This window comes from Dicentrarchus labrax, unplaced genomic scaffold (genome assembly GCF_905237075.1).
Source record: "Dicentrarchus labrax unplaced genomic scaffold, dlabrax2021, whole genome shotgun sequence".
NCBI classification, from domain to species: Eukaryota; Metazoa; Chordata; class Actinopteri; family Moronidae; genus Dicentrarchus; species Dicentrarchus labrax.
In genome coordinates this window covers 11,962,263-11,970,033 of record NW_026136724.1, presented here as the reverse complement: position 1 = coordinate 11,970,033, position 7,771 = coordinate 11,962,263, and the positions used below count along the sequence as shown (strand labels likewise).

The window sequence follows — 7,771 nt, the reverse complement described above, 5'->3', positions numbered from 1 at the left end:
AAATGTTAACAACGGAGGATCCAAGCTTATTCTACTGCTGGTGTCATTGTATGTCGTTCACATGAGAGTGCCATTTTAAGCCTGAACATGTTCATTTATTTTCTGAAGGGTTTCAGACCGTATATTTCAGGCTCTTGTACATTTACAAGGGGCTCTTGTAAATGTACAAACAGATAAATTATATTAGGTGCTTCACAGCCTCTCCTCAATTGCATTTAAAAACATTTTCTCATCAAATGTCCTGTTAGGCTCATTATAGTTTGTGAGAGGCTGTAAGATGAAGCTATGTGATGTTTGATTGATGTGACGCTTGACTGAATCCCACAGGAAATGAATGTGAGTCTGCAGTCATGCACTTAAAATGAGAACCTCTGAAAATGTAATTTCAGAACCCATTTCCTCCAATTTGAGCCATTATTGAATGGACTGCTGGCCCCATGCGCTCGCATTGTCTCATATGGTCAGGTTGGGCAGGATAATGTGTTTGTGTGTGTGTGTGTGTGTGTGTGTGTGTGTGTGTGTGTGTGTGTGTGTGTGTATGTGTGCTCAGTGTATGTGTGTGTGCGTGCTCAGTATGTGTGTACTGCAGTGTGTGTGCCCATAATCGAATGCTGTGCTTTCATAATTTCCCCCTAGTTTTTACATGTGGCTTGTTTGTTTTAATTTTAAACATTTCAATGCTAGTGTGCGCCTGTTGCTTATATGAGAGAGTCTATGTGTGTGTGAATGTGTGCTCCCTCCAGAGATGGGAGGAGGAAGAGGGGGAGGATGAAAAGAGGATAAAGATCAGTCTCCTCGATAGGAGGTTTGCTACTATTCCCGCGAGTAGTTCGGGCTCTTGTTTGCAGCTCCCTCATTAGGAATTCTGTGCAACCCAGAGACCCTCGGAGGGTTAACCCGGTCACACGGCAACACAACACCCTGACTTACCCAGCCTCACCTATAGCCTCACCCTTCTCTACTCTCCTTGTCTCTCCTCTAAAGGCTCCCTCCTCTCCTCTTCTTCTGATATTGTAATTCATTGATGTCTGGCTCACCCTCACACTCTCCCATCTTGTATTCAGTCGCCGCCTCTCCTCCACTATAATTTTATGAACCACATCTTCTCCAAGTCTGATGGTAATATTTTTTTTATATATAATATATTCATCTAATACTACTTGGATAATGCTGTTGTTAAAGTCTTTTAACTGTCCTCACCCTTTCCTCTCCCTGAATTTATTTTTTCATATTCTTACTTCTCCCTCTCACACTCTCCTGTGCAAGCCCCAGTGGATCTACTAGTGTAATTAATCTGTGCCTTCGACACCCCTCTTCACCCATCTCATTCTCTCGCTTATCCTCTCCTCTTCTCTCGTTTCATCTCCGTGCTCCTCTCGGCAGTAACCTTAGCGACCCTCCTTTTAACCTTGTCATCTTAAATAACCCTCTCACCACCTCCTCCTCCCTTTTATATCTCTTCAACCTCACTCTAACCTTCATTTCCTCCTTTTTTTCACCTTTCAACCCACTTACCGCCCACCACATAGCTTTTGTCTTTAGTAAAGAAAAAAAATATCTTTTCCTGCTTTTTCCTCACACATTCCTCACACAAGTGCAGTCTCGTAACCTCTCACGCCCTCTTTTTCAACCCTTTTCTTCTTGCTTCCTTTACATAAAGTCCTTGTGCTTTTGAACACCTGCACAGAACTGAAACTTTTCTATGCTCAAGGTGGAAAAATAAATTGCATTGAGCCTTTATGTCATCACTGCATTATGACCAAGGTTTGGATGGAGGCTCACATAACTTTTCATGAATTCAAAGTTCTCTCAGTTGGATAAAAGCTTCCACCTCAAGTGCTGTGCATTAAAGTACAGTTTTCAAGATCTCAAAACTTTTTTTGTTGTTGATATTGAACTTTTTAAACAACATTCAGTCATTCAGTTTATTTAAATTCTTTAATTACTTCTCTGTATAGTAGTTGTTCTTGTTAGTGGCAGAGTCCGCCATTCCCATGCTGGATTGATATTGCCTTTAAACGCACAGGGGATTCACAGGAAACGGTGCATGCAAAACAGCTTTTCGGTTTTTGATTGTTTTTCACTAATATCTGTTTACTTCTGCTCTCCCACAGCCGTATCAGAGTAACTGCTGATGCAAAAATCAAACATTTAGTGCTCCTGCTGCTTCATATTAAAAGCATTCAAGTGGCAAAACACAGGGTGTTTTTGTTATTGTGAAGCAGTAACAGGGGACGCAGTGCGTCACCCGAGTTGGCCCTGACCGCAATCACTCACTTTGAACTTTGCACACCTTTCATAACCTCTCATTCCCCCTCCAGATGTGTCTAAACCCCATTTTACCTTTTGACCTATGCCTTCCTCTTTCAACCTTTTCTGTCAGATAGTTGTAAATTTCTCACGTCTTTTGTTCCCCTTTTGACCTTTGTTCTGCTCATCCAAATTACTTTCCCTCAAACCCCCTTCCTTTATCTTCTGCTTCTCTTCTCTTGTCCTCTCCACTCCTCTGCGTGTTTAATCAGCTCAGAGAAAACCTAGTTAGTTAACTCAGTCCAGCACTCCAGATGCCCTCTGTGTACCTGTTGCCAGACACTCTCTGTCCTCTGCTGCCTCTGGCTTTTTATGTGGACCAACTCCTCTCTCTCTCTCTCTCTCTCTCCCTCTCTCTCTCTCTCTCAGTCTAGACAGTCAGAGCTGCCGCAGCAGAGGATGGCATGATTTCATTTTACTCGCCTGAGTTAGTGCTCTGGTGAGGAAAAAAAGTGTCTTGTTCATGATGGGACTACTTGTGTAAAAATTGGAAGAAAAGAAGGTCGATAGACAGACAGACAGACAGGCAGGCAGTACTATGGGCTATTGTGAGCATTTGTGCATCCCGTCCATTTTGTTTACCATCTTCTGTACACCCCGGGGGGGGGGGGTGGGTGGGGGGTTCTGGAGATTGTAGCCATGGGATACCGAAACCCTATGAACGTGTGTCATATTTTGATTGGTTCAGCCTGCCACCGGCTGGGGCATGTATTAGACCTGTGGTGATATGGATATGGATCATTGATGATGCTCCTTGTCTCGCACTCTTTCCGCTCTTGGTCTCTATGTTGTCTGTCTGTGTGTTCCCCTCAGCCTGTTTATCTCTCTCTGCTGCGTTTTCGAACAGTACAATCCCTGTCTGTGTTTTTCATTGTCCACTCAGACAGTCGGAGAGAGACAGGCAGAGACAGAGAGGCAAGGAGGAGGAGGAGATTGAGAGTTATCAGTACGATGGGTGATGGGTCAGTGCTGTGTGTGGATGTGTAGACAGCCAGTGAAAGCAGAGCGTAGGATGTTGTTTATTAACTGTGGCGCCAGGAGGTAAACAGCAGGTGGGTTGTCTGCTAGGCCTCGGCTTTACCTGATCCTTGACCTGTGACCTTAAGAGTATTTTAGTAATTCTGTGGTTCTTCTATCCTCTGTTAGGTCAGGTGAGGTTAATGGTAAATTGTAAGTTTGAATGTGTCTTCTTCTGTTTTACCCAATGCATCCTGGGATAGGCTTCATCCTGAAAATGATAAATGGTTTAAGAAGAACGAAACTGAAGCATGGTTGAAGTGATGTCCTTTTAATAGTCTGCAGCATTTTCATATGAATATAATATAATGTCGGTTACAGTAATAGAATATGGAAACCAGCCAAAACTCAGTTACCTTTTATATTTGATCAAAATCAAAATAACACATAGAGAAATACAGCTTTTGTTTCTGTAGAAGCTGCTGAAAGAATTAGAATGTTTTATTTGTATTACATTATTAACAGAGACTACTTAATTAAGGTATACCTAGTTAAACATTATATACATTACATTATACATTATATATATTTGATCTTATTCTCATAAGAAATAATTTAGCACACAATCACCCAGTCCCTTAAATGACAAATCCATTTTGTCATAAAGTATCACTTTCCAAGAGAAATGTACCTCTATTCTCAGTCTCTAAAGCCTATTCTTAGCACAAACTTGTGTGTTTGATGATCATAACAACTGCTTGGATATGGAAATAAGACACTGTGTTCAACTTCATGAAGTCAAAATGCCTCACAACCCTAAAATAAAGTTGCTACAGTAAATGAAGACGTATGTCAAGATGTGACTTGCCTTGGTCTTGATGGAAATTTTCAATGAGGAAAAACAAAACAAAATAAAACAAAACCTTTCCCCTAATGAGGTCCCCTGGCGGCCTGCCTACACGGGTTAACAAAAGAAATTCTCCTGTGGATTTTCTTGAATGTTTCACCCTGAAACTTGGATTTTTTGCTCTTTGTTTTTTTTACTGCAGGAAAAGCTGTGAGGTGGGTTAGGAAGAGGTCATGCTGTTATAGATGCGTCTGACTTAACAGACAACTTAACTATAACTGTATTTTTATATAATTTAGGTTTAGTACCAAAGGCTAATGGTTGTGTGCTGCTCTTTCAGTCTAGTTTAGCATGAATAAATCATTAAATTGATCATTTATCACCCTTTCTGTGATGTAAAAATGAGAATCATAGTAATATTTTTTCTGTAGGCTTCCCATTTATTAAAATTGGCTTCTTGTCTGATTTAAATCAATGAGTGACTGTAGGCGAGCCTCAAACAGAGGCTCATTGCGTTAACATTATTCACAAATGACCAAAAAGACTTTTTACAATCTCTTTTACATGAATAATTGGGGGCTGATCATTACTTCCGCTAAAACAAAATGATTTTCAAAGTCATTAAAATGATTGCTTCAGAATGAATGTAAATCATGCAAGCCGTGCTCCTATGTGTTTCCTTACAGGTGATTTCCTGAAGGAGTCTGTCGCTCTATAAATAATCAGCGTGTCACATCTCTAACGCTACTTTCCCCAAGGAACTAATGTTTATGCCTTGTATCTGCTCATAAGAGCAACACTCGCTTCCTCATTTGTCTTTCTGTGCATTTGCCTCAAGTCATCTTTCTTTATCCTTTCAATTTAGCTTAACCCTTAACAACTCTCTCTTTCCTTCAGTGCTTTTGACTCTTCCTTCCTCTATCCATTTTCTCTTGCTTGTGCCTCAGCTTTGTATTTTGGGGGTTAGCTATGAGATTCAGCTCCTCCTTAGTGACTGCTCCCTGCAGTGCTGCTGAATGTTTAACATGATGCAGATGCTGCATCCTCTGGTTGTATTTGCATACAATTTGTATGGAGGTGGTCACTTTCACGCATTTTCTATCAGCAAATTTCTGTTTTACAGTGTTACAGTACAGAGGTGGGTAAGGGTTCTGTATGGCCATATTTATTGAAGATTTGTAAATTAAAGGTCATTAATGGACAATAACACAGCTTTGAGAAATTAGTTTACAATTTTTGAATATTGTGAGGTTTTCAATTTGAAATATAGAAATAATGCCGTTTCTCCTACTTAGAGGACATTATTGTACTGTATTGACCTGTGACTGCCCTGAACACACCATAATGCAGTCTCTTTTTTCAGTTGAGAACTTTATCTGTTAAAAATCTAGTTGTAAGTACACATTTGATCGTATTCATTGTTTCCTACACGGCATTGGAACAGTTGAACATTAGCAGAAACAGAACAGCTGCTGAACAGTGACTGACTCTTGTGCTAAACCATTACTTCTGACTACAGGGGACACATAAATATGTTTCCAAAGGGCAAATGATGTTGCAGGAACAAATAAAGACACACAATTTCCTCACAAGTGCCATTAGATTTTCATCTAGTTACGGTACAGTTGCTGTGAGACTGCAAAACGTGGCCACAGGCTATGCTTGAGGAGCAGAAACTGCATCTATTTTTTAGTGAAAGTAAGATTTTGCCCATGAATGAAATAAACCATGTGATGAAGCTTAGACCTGTGCACAAAATGTACAAAATCAAATTATCTTATGTGGATTTTTCTTCCTTATAATAGATCCTTCAACTCAATTGCTTCATTAAACGATGAGTGAGATTGTTGGAGTGCTTCCACCTGTTTTATCTGTGAAGATGACAAATATAACAGCTTTAAAAATAAAACAATGTATGTGTATTGTGCATTTAAAATTTCTTTGCCCGGCCCATCACAACAGACACTCGACCCTTGTGTTCATGCTCATTACACTCATTATTCTCATACTTCTGACAGCACACTACGATGTTCAAGTGGTTGGATGACTCAGCTACAAATATTTCCGCACAGGAAAATCATTTTATCATTGTCTGTGGTGTGTGAAAGCTACAATACACCAATGCCAAATATCAAAGTGAAGGAGAAAAGATCAACTTAGAGCCACGCCACACCCGGCCGGCAAGACGGACTGACACATAAATTGTACTAATGTTGCATACAGAGTATACCAGGTAGTGAGTGCAACCCTGACCTTGCCATGGCCTATGGTGGTTCCAGCTGAGGCAAAACAGTAATGAACAAATGTTTGCATAAGTGTTGAAGTTCAGTGACCTGCATGTTTAGACAGAGAGATAAACTGAATTCAGACCAGGGGCACCTCAAAAGCAGGCTTAGCTATCTTTCTGTTTTGTTTATCTGCCTCTGTGAGTGCAGAGAAACTTGTAGTATACGCTATGGTCGATTGACACGCAGTATTGATACTGGCTGGCTTCCAATCAAGGTCATCATGATGTTTGCTAATCCCAATAGTCTAGGATCACTCAGCCGCTAGTTGCATGGCAAACATTGCCCCTAGCACAGAATGACACATCCATACCAGAGAAAAGGTTGATTCAAAGTTGATATATTGAATGATTGACCTTCAGCGAAGTGGAATATGTCTTAATAGAGAAACCCATCAACCTACTCAGTTATTACTCCTCAGCAGAGTATCCTTGCATGTACAAACCCCCCCTGAACCCTGTGAAGGACAGAGGCGAGGACATGGTGTTTTTGTTGATATAATGAATTTGAAAATTCCGCTTTTTCGTGCCGTAATCATGGACAAATGTAAGAGAAGTGGGATGGCGTCATTATCGCCATCATTATCATCATTATCTTCATTATGCATCAGCCTGTGAGCATTTAATGAAGCGTTGCAGAGGTTAGGAAGTGTGTTAAGGTCATAAGGACCCTTTTAGCATGCTGGCAAGTATCTACTGTCCATGACTAATGCTGGGGGTTGGCAGCAGGCATCAGACACTCACACACACACACACACACACACACACACACACACACACACACACACACACACACACACACATATATATATATATATATATAGCTGCACACACTCATGCATGCAGTTTATCTATACAAAGGCATACAAACACACCCCAAGCTCCACACTCATTAATGTCAGCGACTAACTGGGTTAGGGGTGGGGTAGGGCATTTCTCTGTGTAAGACTGACCTGTATCAAGTTACACTGTATTCCCTAGAGAGAGGATATGATCCTCTATGTCATTGGAAAATTAAGGCTGAACGGAAGTAGTGGGGGGAGGAGGGGCGGCAAAGAGATGGGAGAGGGTAGAGAGAGGGAGGAAGGGAGACAGAGAAAGGAAAAAGCAGCATGTGAGGGTTGACAGAGAGAGTGAGTGTCACAGCACATGAATAAATCCTGGAGGCTGATGTGCACACATGTAGAAAAAACCCAAAAGTTTAATCCATTTCTTTGTGAGCCTGTGAAAAGGAAAACGCCAGGTTTATTACACCTTGGGTCTTATTTTAGAAGTTTTGACCATCATTCCTAATAATAATAACAATGCACTTACCAAATGAATTGCTGACAATGAAGTCTAATAGAGTCAGATATGGTAGCAGAGAACAGCCA

General features: G+C 40.8%; 1 long non-coding RNA gene across 1 annotated transcript in view; it reads left to right on the top strand.

Annotated features, from left to right (window-relative positions):
* Window positions 1–283: 283 nt before the first annotated feature.
* Window positions 284–7,771, top strand: part of LOC127358768 (uncharacterized) — a 70,078-nt gene continuing 62,590 nt past the window's right edge. Inside the window, exon 1 of the long non-coding RNA XR_007882535.1 lies at window positions 284–1,119. This is a non-coding gene — a long non-coding RNA (uncharacterized LOC127358768). The remainder of the gene's footprint in view (window positions 1,120–7,771) is intronic.